The 13531-nt window shown below is 36.9% G+C and overlaps 1 protein-coding gene across 2 annotated transcripts in view; it reads left to right on the plus strand.

Moving 5' to 3' along the window:
* The window catches only part of LOC107562150 (potassium voltage-gated channel subfamily A member 5-like), a 65904-nt gene that overhangs the window by 37298 nt on the left and 15075 nt on the right, over positions 1-13531 (plus strand). The window contains exon 2 of one of the 2 annotated variants that reach the window (XM_016246733.1): positions 3419-3916. The exons of the other annotated variant lie outside the window; for it this stretch is intronic. The gene's annotated coding sequence lies outside the window, so the exon portion shown is untranslated. Of the gene's footprint in view, positions 1-3418; positions 3917-13531 lie in introns of those variants that run through there. 2 annotated transcript variants of the gene reach the window in all.

The raw sequence follows: 13531 nt of genomic DNA on the forward strand, positions 1-13531 counted from the left end.
AGTCTATTGGTAAGCTCTGGAACATAAACACCATTACTCTAAAGTAAACAATTCCTGTAAAAGGGGCTCTAAAATGGTCATATCCAAATGACTTTACATGTTGACACCTGCATAAAACTGCCAAATAGATAGATGTGAGAACTGCATCCAGGTGGCAAATTATTCAAAATCCAATAGACCCCACAAAGTTTGTGTTAGAAAGCCTAAAGTGCCTAAGGGGTTACAGAGCTCAAACTCATCAATGTCCAGGGATGCTGGAGCTTATCATCATAGCTGACTGTTTGTTTAAACAAAAAAGGACTTGATTTTTGGGAGTTTCATATGGGACTTTTTTTACCCTATTGATGGAAAGTGCCAGGAGCTTGATGGATGCTGGCTTCTGTGCTGTCAGTGTGTTGATATCCACTGAAGCAGTGTAAACTAACTAGAATACTTAGTGAAGCAGCATTTTACCACAATAGTCTCTTGGGAGAGAGAGAGAGGGGGAAAACTGTATTTTTATAAGTACATGTCTTCAATGCAAATATTGTGAGAATCATAGTTTACAACACCTATTGTAGATTGTAGACTTAAAAATACCCATGCTTGTGCGGTACACAAGCAGTGCTTCACAGAGGTCCCCACTGGCAGCTGGAACAGCTGTCCTCATCCTGAAGCGAGGGATTTCTCTTTCTGTGAAGATGAATGAGATGGCAGAGTGTGAGAACATTGTTTTCTTCAGATTCAGTGACCAGAGAGCAAGTGAATAAAAGAGAAACACATTACAGTATTATTGTGTGGGCCTGGGTTGTTTTCGTGTAGAATAAGATTTGTAATAAAGGATTTGATGTAAAACAGGATAACACTCACAAAGTGCGTAAAACACAATGTGATTATAATCGCTAGAAAGGATTATTAATAACTGGCATGTACAAAATAGGGCCTGAGGTTTTTATTTTATTTTTATTTTTCATTCTTGAAAGGTGCCAAATCTTACAGAACAAATTGGTCGCCAACGTCAAGAGGTACTATATTCGGCTTTTTCCTACACCCCATGTTGCTTTGCACAAATGATGGGAGTAATGTCTGTTGAACTTGTTGATCAGCCAATAAACTTCTCTCTATGAATGCAATAATAAACATTTTCAGAAGCTGGGTACAAAGAGGTGACATTGCTCTCCTCATCCCATGATACGGTGGCAGAGAGAGCTCAACACGCTGCAAATGAAAAAGAAAAAAAACATGCAAATTGAAATAAAACACCTGCAAATTAAGAAAACATCTTCATCAATTTGACAACACATGCGCTGCAAATTCTCACAACACAATCAAATACAGAAACGTGCTGCAAATTCTCACAACAGAAATGCGCTGCAAAGACTCACAACACAAACAAAGAAACGCGCTGCAAATACAAAACAAACAAACAAAAACAGATACGCGCTGCAAATATGCACAGGGCACGTCGGAATCGTTTAAGGGAAGCGTGTTTCTTTGTGTTGTGAGAATTTGCAGAGCATGCGTTTTTTACGTCAACGTCAAATTGATGAAGATGTTTTCTTAGTTTGCAGGTGTTTTTTTTCTTCTATTTGCATGTGTTTTTTTCATTTGCAGCACGTTGAGCTCTCTCAGCCACCGTACCTTAACCATCAAATATCAAAAGGAAACTTTTTTGATAAATGAATTACTCTCAGCAGAACATGAATAACCCCCTTTCAGCAGCAATATTACAAACGTGTTACTGCAGTTAGTCAACATGTTAGTCAAACATATAGCAAACATGTGTTGGCTTAATCAAAAATATTCTTTACATAAACAAGAACATTGATAGATACATGTATTTCAAAGTGTTACAGGTGTTACCTGTGATAAATTTCAGGTACAAACCCAAATACCACTTTCTCACCGGCATCTTTATTCTGTATTGACTAGTCAAAAGTTAATGTCAAGCCAATCAATCAATCCATCAATCAATCAATCAATAAATTAAACCCCAAACACGCAGAAAAGGAATAAGGAAGAACTAATCTCAAATATTAATCTAAAATTTGTTCTTACAATAACTTGTATAGCTGAATTTGGAAACAGTCTTTTTTTTTTTTTTTGAAGAAGAAATTAATCAGTAAAGGTATGGTGGAAACAACTGTTTTTTTTTAATCTAAGGGTCAGTGAGAGGGTATAAAATGTTAATGAAGATTTTTTTTGAAAGTCATACTGCTGAATATGGACCCATGAAAGTATTTCAGATAAAGTAATAAATGAGGAAAAGGACTGTCTATAAATAAGAACATATGTAACATGTAGCTGCATGCTGGGGAAGAAGATCAGAAGTATATCAATGAGTGACTGGGGGTGTGCAAGTGTGTCCTCCATGGATAGGGCCCGCAGGCCTTCTGCATATGCTGCACAGGATTACACTGATCCAACTTAATACTTACGACCAAGGCATCATTCATAACTACAGCCACCATCTGGCACCGCTGCCCACCCGACCAACCCATCAGATTAACTTTGAGGAAGATTCCAAGAGCGGGTGTGTGCCAAATTCTCTAATAGTTCAGATAGGTCAGCATCAGCGTGCGCTGCTCGGGTGGCTTCTCGACACACCCATGACTGAGTGCTTTAATTGCAGTAGTGGTCTTATCTGTCATAAAACTGCACTGACAGAAAATCAGCTTGCTGGTAAGAGACTGTTGAACAGTGGGGTCAGAGGGGGTGCTGGATTGTTGAGTCTTAGAAAAAATAACAGTACATGAATATGTCATGTTTACCAATTAAAATATATTTAAAAAATGTAAACTCAATACATTTACTTCTAAACTGATAACTGCATGAGATGATGAGACTTGTTTTCATACCATGCATCTTAAGTTTATTTTTGTTACCTCCTTGCTCCTGTTTTTTCTTCTTCTTTTTTTTTATATATATATATATATTAGATATTTTCACAAATCTTGGTCACTCTCCATTTTTCAATGAATTATTTTGTTAGTTAGTTTGTTCGGTTAGTTAATGTATTTTAAGCAAAAATAATGTTGAATTATTTTTTTTTTGTAAAGATGGATATCCCTAAATGTGAGCAAACACAAGTACTATTTTCCGGCTTCACTGGTGGTGTTAAATTTGAAATTAAAACAAGTCCACCTGATAGACAGGTCACTGTTCACAAATGCTTGTTTCTTACACAGACACACAAAAACCAGTGCACTTCAGCTAAAATCCCTTGTTCCAAATCAGTTCCCGCTGTAGGTCATGTACTTGCCATCAGCTTAGAGCTGTCTGTAAAAGATTTTGAAGACACAGAATTATACATCCAGCAGGGGGAGAAAAAAAAACACAGATACAAACATTTATTACTGAAATGTAATGCAAAGAGTACAGACTTTAAACAATAATAATAATAATTTTGTTTTTCTTTTTAAATATTTCTCTGTCACAGATCCCAGAAGAGGAGCCATAATCATGACAACAGATTCTTCAGACCTTCTGAAAACCTCTGCAGAAACCTGTGCCTTTGATCAAACCCTGTGAATCAATCCTTTTTGTATGGGTTCGGAATATGAAACTGATACTGCACTTCTGACAGACACCTTTATGAACTGAACAGGTGATATGTAAAGGTGGTTTTTGAAGCCACGGAGTTCAACAAGTCAAAAATTGTCTAAGAGGAAATCCCACTCTGTGCAATATTCATCTATTTTAGAGTGAAGTTCATGTCCAAGTAGATTTCGGATGACTATGTTCAAGTTGGTTTATTTTTGTAAAGCTTTTTCCTGATGTATATTTTTCTAAAACAATATTATTCTCCAACAGAAGAGACACCTATGAACATTGACAGATAAAATATCGTTAGGCAAAGAAAATGCCTCCTTTTTAGACGGGGGGAAAAAGCCATAGTACCTCTCATCAACAACAGTGATGTTTAGAATGGTATTTGTAAAATCATTTTATTTGCTGTATTTGAGTATTTTATCTAAAACATAATAAAACAAAAAATAATAATATAAGAAACAAAAATTTATATACCCTTTTTAGACGGGGGGAAAAAGCCATAGTACCTCTCATCAACAACAGTGATGTTTAGAATGGTATTTGTAAAATCATTTTATTTGCTGTATTTGAGTATTTATCTAAAACATAATAAAACAAAAAATAATAATATAAGAAACAAAAATTTATATAAATCTAAAAAAAGTGTATAATATAATTGATTAATTTTATTTTGATTTATTTTCTTCAAAACATCACTTTTTTTTCGAAGGAGAAGAACATGTTTTGATATTTGGATCCAATGTTTATTTATTTATTTATCATTATCCACATGTTTTAAATCGACAGCTTTTATACATTTTCTTAATGTGTGCTTTTTCAAACAGAATGTTTAGGTTTGAAATTGCACATGTGAGGAAATAGCTGCATTATTTTATATTTCTCTCTGACTACATACAGAAACAAGAAAATTGCAATATTGTACTTTATTAGGAAATTAAAATGTTTAACTTCCTGCTTGTTCACAATCGTTAAGTCCAAGGCACTAGCCATGCAAGGCCTAATGCTGGAGTTACAGCAAAAACAAAAAAAGACAGAATTATGTTACTCAGTATAATAATCATAGGCATAGAACACTACATATTTTGTCATTAATTCAGTGTTGCTGAACAACAACAACAACAAAAAAAACATTTTGCTCTACAAATTAAATAATGTTCAGGTGTGTCAACTGTGTTGCTCATGTCAACTATGCTACCTTTACTGTCAACTGTTACCTTCTGTACAATTTTTTATACACATATATTTTCAATGATTTAAATGCTGCTTCTGACATGCTATAAAGTGCATTTTATATTCCCACAGGTAGGACCTTTGCATAACAATCTCAAAAGTGTGAAAGCGTGATCTATATTGTAGATTTATGATAAAACATGTTTCTATCCCTACCAACCATGATGAGAATACCACACTTACATCTGCAAACATCAAATTCTTCAAAGTATTAAAATGATCCGTTTCTTGATATGTAACAAATGAAATAAAGAGCACCCATTTGCTGCATATCGCATTGATATCTCTGTAAAGTACTGAGGCTTTGAAATACAATACATTATGGATTATTTCTGAATGCTTGATTACTTGCAGTAGAGAACACTTGTATCCCTTTAAGCTGATGTCTTTGTACCGGCTGGCCTGGATGTGGCTACACATGTACAGTATCTGTTGTGACTCTAACAGCATCTAACAGAAGTTTATCTAGGATGCTTTTTTCTCCTTGTTTTCTGATGTCCATGTTATGACACATATGTACACTATTTCAAATATTAAACCACCTTGATGAAAAAAAAACCGAAATCATATTTGATTTTATTATTTATTTATTTCATCACATTAACAGAACAGGAAAAAAAAGCTTCTGAATACATGAATGGGTATGAAATTGTACTGTAATTAATGGAGATGCAGGACAAAAGTCACGCAGTCATACAAAATCATGCAGTCATGTCTACATAAACAGTGATTTATTTGTTACTTTACTCACACTTCTAGATCAAGTGTTGCTTATTCTTTTCTGTTAAGAGAAGGAAATATCTCATTGAGCTATGGTTTAAAATGTCATATTTGTTACTGTCCTAAAGAACATTGTCAAAAATGTCACATATTTCATCCTGTCACTAAATAGAGCTTGAAGAGAATTTCAAACTGAAGAATTTTACACAGAAACCCTAGAACAAAGCTACCAAGCTGGTATCAATCCAAATGAACATTGTCTATAAATAACTGGATAGTTTTGCTTACCTTTATTGTTACACTGTATAATATTATTTATTGACATGTCGAATATCACATACGTGAAATAAAGTAAAAATAAAAGGTTTTGCTAATGTCATGCAAAGGTCTTTAATTGAATGGATAACATAAAAAAAGAAATACAAAAGAAATCAGACTTCATAATATAACACATCAAGCAGCTCCTTTTAGACACTTTATGAGGACATATGTATTGCTATTAATTTTTTTTTGTAGTTTGTGTAGTTTTATTACTTTTGCTTTACAACTCTGCCAATGTATATGTTTGATTAAATGATTAATTTGCTTAAAAATTAATGTAAATAATGTGAATTTTAAATGTTATTATTGTTGTTGTTACTATCCTATATGTGATATGATTGATTTATAGATATTCATTCGGTGCCGCCCTGTGGTGGCAATCTGTATATTCTAAGTTGATTCAAATTCAGTCAGGTCATGTGTATATTTTTATCTTTTGGCATTGTAAGTGAGGGCCACAATTAATTGCTCTTGTAAGTATTTATAGCTCAGTGGGGACTGACATTTTTCTGAAAACCAGACTAAAAGAAGTCGGGGAAGTCGTGGCCGAATGGTCGGCCTCGTAACCCTGATAGCAAACATACATCTCGGAGACGTCTATTTGATGTCTGCATTACATCTGCAAGACGTACTTTTTAGAGTGTTTGCTCATCTGCAATACGTCTATAGGACGTTTCCTTTTAGATGTCAAATAGACGTCTATTAGATGTCTTAAAGATGTTTATGATTTAGAATGTATGTAAAACTGACATCTGAAAGACGTCTGTTAGATGTTTGTCCACAGCAGATGCTTTCCAGATCAAGAGATCTTTAACAGACATCTTGCAGACGTACATGTGCTATCTGGGAAAGGTTGCGGGTTCGAGTCTTGTACCGGCAGGGATTGTAGGTGGGGGGAGTGAATATACAGCACTCTCTCCCACCTTTAATACCACGACTGAGGTGCGCTTGAGCAAGGCACCGAACCCCCAACTGCTCCCCGGGGGCCGCGGATAAATGCAAAGCACTAATTCCTAGTATGGTGTCACGTCACTTTAAGATTAAATCCGGTGAGAGTGTCTAACAAATATGTAAAATATGTTTTTCTAACAAAAATAAAATTATGTTTTAGACCACAACGGATTAAGGCTTGATTGGAATGTACATGGGTGTGCTTGTGCTGTATAGACACTTCCTGTGTCCCAATTCAGAGGCTGCATCCTACGAAGGTTGCATTTGAAGATCCAATGTGTTACACTGGATCTTCAAATGTATATATAGTAGGCTATATTACATAACTTTATTGTAATAATATATAATATTGTGCGCAATCTGTCATGCCCACTGAAGGCTCGTCAGTAGATCATGCGTGCGCTGATAGCGCTGAAGTGAACTAACCCTGAAACATAACCTGCTCCGGAGCAGGTTATCTTCACAAAGCAAGTTACTATGGCTACTTACATGCCCTGAAAGTTACCTCCGATTTTGGAACCGAAAGCTGAGGTTATCCGCTCGCTTATCCTCAGACATACGTCTGTATATGACTGAAAATAGGCTAACTTCCGTCAACATAACCAACGTGACCACCTGCTTGCACAGGGAGCATGCTGGGGACTGCAGGTGCTGCGTAATATCATTGCGCCTGCTGCACCCATGGTACGGCAGCAAAGTTCCTTGATTATTACGCCGGAATGAGAGTATAGTTCCTAGCCATATCAGCCTAGAAAATCGCAACTTTTCATTTTCTGTCTGTCTTAGTACACGATGTAACTACAGAAGAGTTAGAAGAACTACAGATGATGCCAATGCATTTTTCGATGAGTCCGCTATGTTAGAAATAATAACATTACCTGCTTGAGGGAAAGGGTTTCCAGGTTTTCATAACAAACCCCGCCCAATTGCTACTCAAAACTAGCCCAAACGATCCGATCCAATGTGCTGTTAAACTCAAAACAGACATGGGCCACTCACTGGAGGTCCAAATATTTGTAGTGAAGCTCAAGGACTGCACATATTTGAACTGATCTTCATTGTCTGAGAAAACTCTGGAATATACAGTCTCAGAAATGTATTTTCTAAATGGCAAACTAAACTGCAGTTCCAGATATATTGTGAGGTAATGAAAACCTGTGTTTTCCACAACAGACAAGGGCTTATCACCCATAATAGTGAATTCCGGTACTTTTGTGTATTTTAACAGTTTAGTTCACTGTTTCTAAGGGACATGAATGAAGACCACAAGCAAAAATTTACAAATGGGTTTTTATTTGAACCCAAACAAAAGATCAGTTCACACACAAATTAACTATAAGAAAATAAAAAGAGTTCAAACAACAAACATTCAAACCAAAACATCAAACTAACAGAACTTACCTAACAAAATGAACAAAGCAACAACTACTTCACACCTGACCATTTTTTTTTACATCTGAAAATTCTGAAATTTTAACGGGTGTGTAGAAATTGTATCCACCTTATATTTAACATACCGTAAGAGCTTGACAGTACACCATATATTTAATCTCTCTCTCTCTCTTTTATGTCCCAGAAGAACTCAGTCATGGTGAGATCAGATTTCTGTGTGGACCATAGCATTTGTTGTAGGACTCCTTGTGCATACAAAACTTACTCAATTATTACAATTAACAGCAAAAAGAATGTTGGGAAAATATATCTCCTACTTGCATAATAAAGCAATAAATAAATAAATAAATAATAACAGAAAATCAAAACAGAAAATAAAATCGTAAAGCATTTTTGGTGAATAATCTTAAAAGTCTTTTGCACAATACTGTATATACAATGTAAAAAAAAAACACTCACCTGAGAAAAACAATGGGATCAGCTTGCAAGTACACAAAAAATAAGACAAAATCCTCCTGAATTACCATAAGAACAGATTCCAGCAGTTACCTGTAACAACAGAAAAAATGAATTACCCTACACATATTTTCTGCATTGCCTTTTATGCAAAACCTTTTTTCTTGGAAGCTAAATGTTTGTAGACACAGTGAGCGATTTCCATGTGGACTTGTTTGTTCTTCATTCAAAAACCTGGATATAGTATGGAAATAATCAGTGCTCAGTAAAACCATGTACATCCCATGCCCATGCTGTTGTGAAATTATACGTTCTTTTTGTGTCCCACAGGAGAAAAATAGCCATACAAATTGGAATATATAACAGGTTGAATTATGCCTTTAAACCTAAAAGAGTCATACATAAGTGACTTGATTTTAATGACCAAGTCTGAACATGTGACGGTGTCATTGTAAGGCTGATGCCATTTGTCTGGACCGGAGAAGGGCCACAATCACAGAAGACAAAGAACTCTTACAAGAATCAACATCTGAGCTCTGTCTCAGAAGCGTAACATCCTCATTCAAAACAACACATTTATTATTGAACGTTTTATATAATTGATTCATTTTTTACATTATTTGAATTGGACTTTGAATTATCATGATAACCTGATGAATAAATTGTTATGTATGATCTTATTCTGAAATTCCCTGAAGTTATTTTCTTAAGTAGATTAAGTGAAGGCGTATATTTCTGCAAATCTGCGTCAAGGGTTAGTACATACTAGATCTCAGGTTAGATGGAGCATAGGGCACATCAGGTGAGATGCTAGATTTTCTGCCTAACTGCTTGATTTTAGTTAAGTTGTTAAATTGCATTTACAATTAAACAAAAGTTTGATCATTCTATTTAACCATAACTACGTTCAACTTGAACGTAGTTATGGTTAAACCCCCCCCGGTCTAGTCATAGTCATAACCGCTGGTTGCTGTCTCAGCTCTATTGAAGTTGAACGTAGTTATGGTTAAATAGAATGATCAAACATTTGTTTAATTGTAGCAATCTTCAATAACATTAAAACCTTTCTCATTGTAATGGGGCGAACGAGACATGAGGCGTGCAAATCCATATGCAAGCTTTTATAAATAAACATGGTCAAAACACAGGCAGGGTCGAACACCAGCAAACGGGTATGGCACGGGCAAGACACAAGAGTAGTCCAGTGAACAGACGGGGTCGATCGGCGGCGAACGTGATCCAAGGGGCAAAACAAACAGAGATAATCCAGGTACACAGTAATAGTCCAGGCAGGGGCAAACCGAGTCCAAACGACAAGACGAGAGAGAGTTCAAAGGCAGGCTATAAACTTCTGGGCAGGCAGAGATGAGACAAGACAAGAAAACAGGCTAAGATCAAAACACGGGTAGACAGACTATGAACCAGACTAAACTAAACTTTAACTCAGGAAACACAGAATGGCTCAGTAAAGTCACTATTGCTAGGAGAGAGAAAAACACAGACAATACTCGGCAGTTTGAGAAGGATCTGAGTGGGTGTAATATAGTGTGTGTGTGATTGACTGCAGGTGAGTCCAATCAGTGCAATGGAACATGGGAAATGTAGTCCAGGGTGACGTGTAACAGTCTGTGTGGTGTGAGAGTCAATACAATGGAAGGGCGACCTCTGGTGGCAATCGGACGGAAGGCCACAGACCGGATTTGTGACACTCATAGTTGGAGTCAGATGAAATAAAAGAGGTAACAAATAGGAAAATGTATTTATTTTAATGTTGTTGTGCTGCATAAAAGGAAAGACAGCAACACGCAAGAATCCTTCTGCCACGGCATTGTTGGACCAGTGGGCGGACCTTACAGCCATTAAACCAATACAGATTATACTTTTATCCAAATGTTCCCAAAAATTTGAAATGTCATGAGTGTGACTGGTTCTACTCACACACTGTTCAAGGCAGGATTTAAACCAGTATCTAGCCAGGCTACGTTTCATAACAACAAAACTCCCTGCTTTAATACTATAATACGATGCATTGTTGGAGAGACTAACTAGCTAGTCACGACAGTTTCCCGAAAACATAAGAACTTTGTTGCACACATTCAAATCACCTTGGTTAGAACCTTACTCTGATCCAGGTCACAGCACCAATGTAACTGGTCCTATTCCCACCACTCCTAACTGGATTTGAACCAGCATCAACCTGCTTGGGAGACAGGCGCGCTAACAAGACTGCAGCCTCTAGTGTCATTTGCTAGTGTGCCTCTTGGGGCCAGGGAAGTGAGGTTTACCTGCACAGTTTTTAGCTTACTGACCTTTTACTGGCCTTTGTTACACTGAACAAAATTATAAACGCAACACTTTTGTTTTTGCCCCCATTTTTCATGAGCTGAACTTAAAGATCTAAGACTTTTTCTATGTACACAAAAAGGCCTATTTCTCTCAAATATTGTTCGCAAATCTGTCTAAATCTGTGTTAGTGAGCCCTTCTCCTTTGCCGAGATAATCCATCCGCCTCACAGGTGTGGCATATCAAGATGCTGATTAGACAGCATGATTATTGCACAGGTGTGCCTTAGGCTGGCCACAATAAAAGGCCACTCTAAAATGTGCAGTTTTACTGTATTGGCGGGGCCGGGGGGGGGCGAAAACCAGTCAGTATCTGGTGTGACCATCATTTGCCTCACGCACTGTAACACATCTCCTTCGCATAGAGTTGATCAGGTTGTTGATTGTGGCCTGTGGAATGTTGGTCCACTCCTCTTCAGTGGACACACAAAGTTTTTTTTAAATATATATATTTTTCTCTTTTTTTATTTTTTACCCCATGTTTTATGTATTAGTTCATTTTCAAGTGTGCTTTAAGTTTGCATATTTTATTTTTTAACCTTCTTTACTTAAAATGAAATGGGGTGGACATATCGGAAAGGCTTGATAGGAGTTAGTATAAAAATTTGTCTGATAGTGGGATTACAGATTGGCAAACTGTAAACCATCATACTGACATACAAAACGTGATAGTGGACTTCAGGAGAAACCCCCCTGCACTCCCCCCACTCACCATCATGAACAGCACTGTGGCTGCAGTAGATTCATTCAAGTTCCTGGGCACCACCATCTCTCAGGACCTGACAGATTTTTTCCCCAGGCCATATCCCACCAGAACAACACATTACAGACATGTACATATGTACATCTGTAAATAACTCATCAAAACTTTCATCTGTAAATAGCACATTTGCACATTCACAATTCTGTCTACTGACATTTTCTCTTTCTCTATATTGTATTACTATATTGTTATTTATAATGTATTGTCTATTCTCTTTATTATTAGTGTTTTTATTACCTTAAATTATATGTAAGTCTGCACTATGTTGTACATTCTGTAATGGAAACTCCTGACACCAAGACGTGTCATTGTGTGTGTAGAACTTTCCAGCAGGTGTCACTATTATTTGCGTATGTAAATTACAAATGATAGATGTTGTTATTATGTTCTGGGGTATTTGAAGAAATAGGTGTGTATATTTACCATCTTATTCTAAATGCAGGCACATTTATGTTATATTTCATATATGTTATAATCCTATTAGGTTACAGATATGTTTTATTGTCGTTCCTAGTCACCAGATTGTGTATCTAATATGCGTAGTTAGTCAGTGCACATGTGCCGTTTTTTTTTCATTTTCATTCTGTTGTTGATCAGGACTGGTACGCTTGCCAGTTTATAACCTAGCATCCTAACTGATTAGTTAGCTGACAAGCTAAAAATGTCCCATATAACTAGCTGATAGGCTAGCGTAGCAGTAACGTTCAGGCTACCTTGCTTGTAAATGATTATTGTGTATGTGTACGCAATAAAATGCTAAAGATGGCTTGAGGTGTATCCGCCATGCTTGTCCTGAAACCCTTCCAGTGGGGAGTTTATTGACCTATAACAGGTAAATTAGTAAAAAACTGGACAGTGTGTGTAAACACACTTGGCAATAAAGCTCTTTCTGATTCTGACCCCAAATAAGAAAAATGCTGTGGGCCCACATAGGGGGACTGTGTGGGTTTTCTGAGGGTAATCCACTGTAGGCTTCCCAAATGGGCCCAAATAGTTTGTCCCATAATAAAACTATGCATACACACAGTGGGCCCAGACAGGCGTTTGCGTATTTTTTTCCTCCGGACTGCCACAATAATTTAAATCTTCAGTTCAGAGGTGTCTAAACCTGCTTCTGAAGAGCCAATGTCCTGCTGAGTTTAGTTCCAACATCCACCATTATACCTACCTGGAAATTTCTACTAAGCCTGAAGACCTTTATTATGTGGTTCAGGTGCATTTAGAGATTAGGTAAATTTTGCATTAATTAGCTACAGTCATGGCCTAATGGTTAGAGGGTCAACCCAACCCACATGTCGAGGATTCAAGTCTTGGTACCAGCAGGGATTGTAGGTTGGGGGAGTGAATGACCAGCGCTCTCTTCCACTCTCAATACTACGACTGAGGTGAGACCCTTCAGCAAGGCATCGAACCCCCAACTGCTCCCTGGGTGCCGTTGCAAAAAAATGACTGCCCACTGCTCCAGGTGTGTGTTTGCACTCGGAATAGGTTAAATGCAGAGCACAAATTCCGAATATGTGACACCATACTTGGCTACACGTCACTTTGACTTACATTTTGCAGGACAGTGGCCCTTTAGGAACAGGGTTGGATATCCATAAACTAAAGGGGTTCAGGGGCGCTTAAACGATTTGTGCCATTCCAGGAAAAGGAAAACCCTGCAAACATGTCTGTCCAGGTCCACTGTCTGTATACATGGGTTGGATACAAAATAAATAAATAAATAAATTCTGTTGTTTTCTGTGCACCAAAAAAACAGTTCAGAGGGGAAGAAGTTTACAAATATTAATATATAGTATTTATCTCAAATGTGTTTGCTACAAA

Source organism: Sinocyclocheilus grahami, unplaced genomic scaffold (genome assembly GCF_001515645.1).
Source record: "Sinocyclocheilus grahami isolate Dianchi unplaced genomic scaffold, SAMN03320097.WGS_v1.1 scaffold809.1, whole genome shotgun sequence".
NCBI lineage: Eukaryota > Metazoa > Chordata > Actinopteri > Cypriniformes > Cyprinidae > Sinocyclocheilus > Sinocyclocheilus grahami.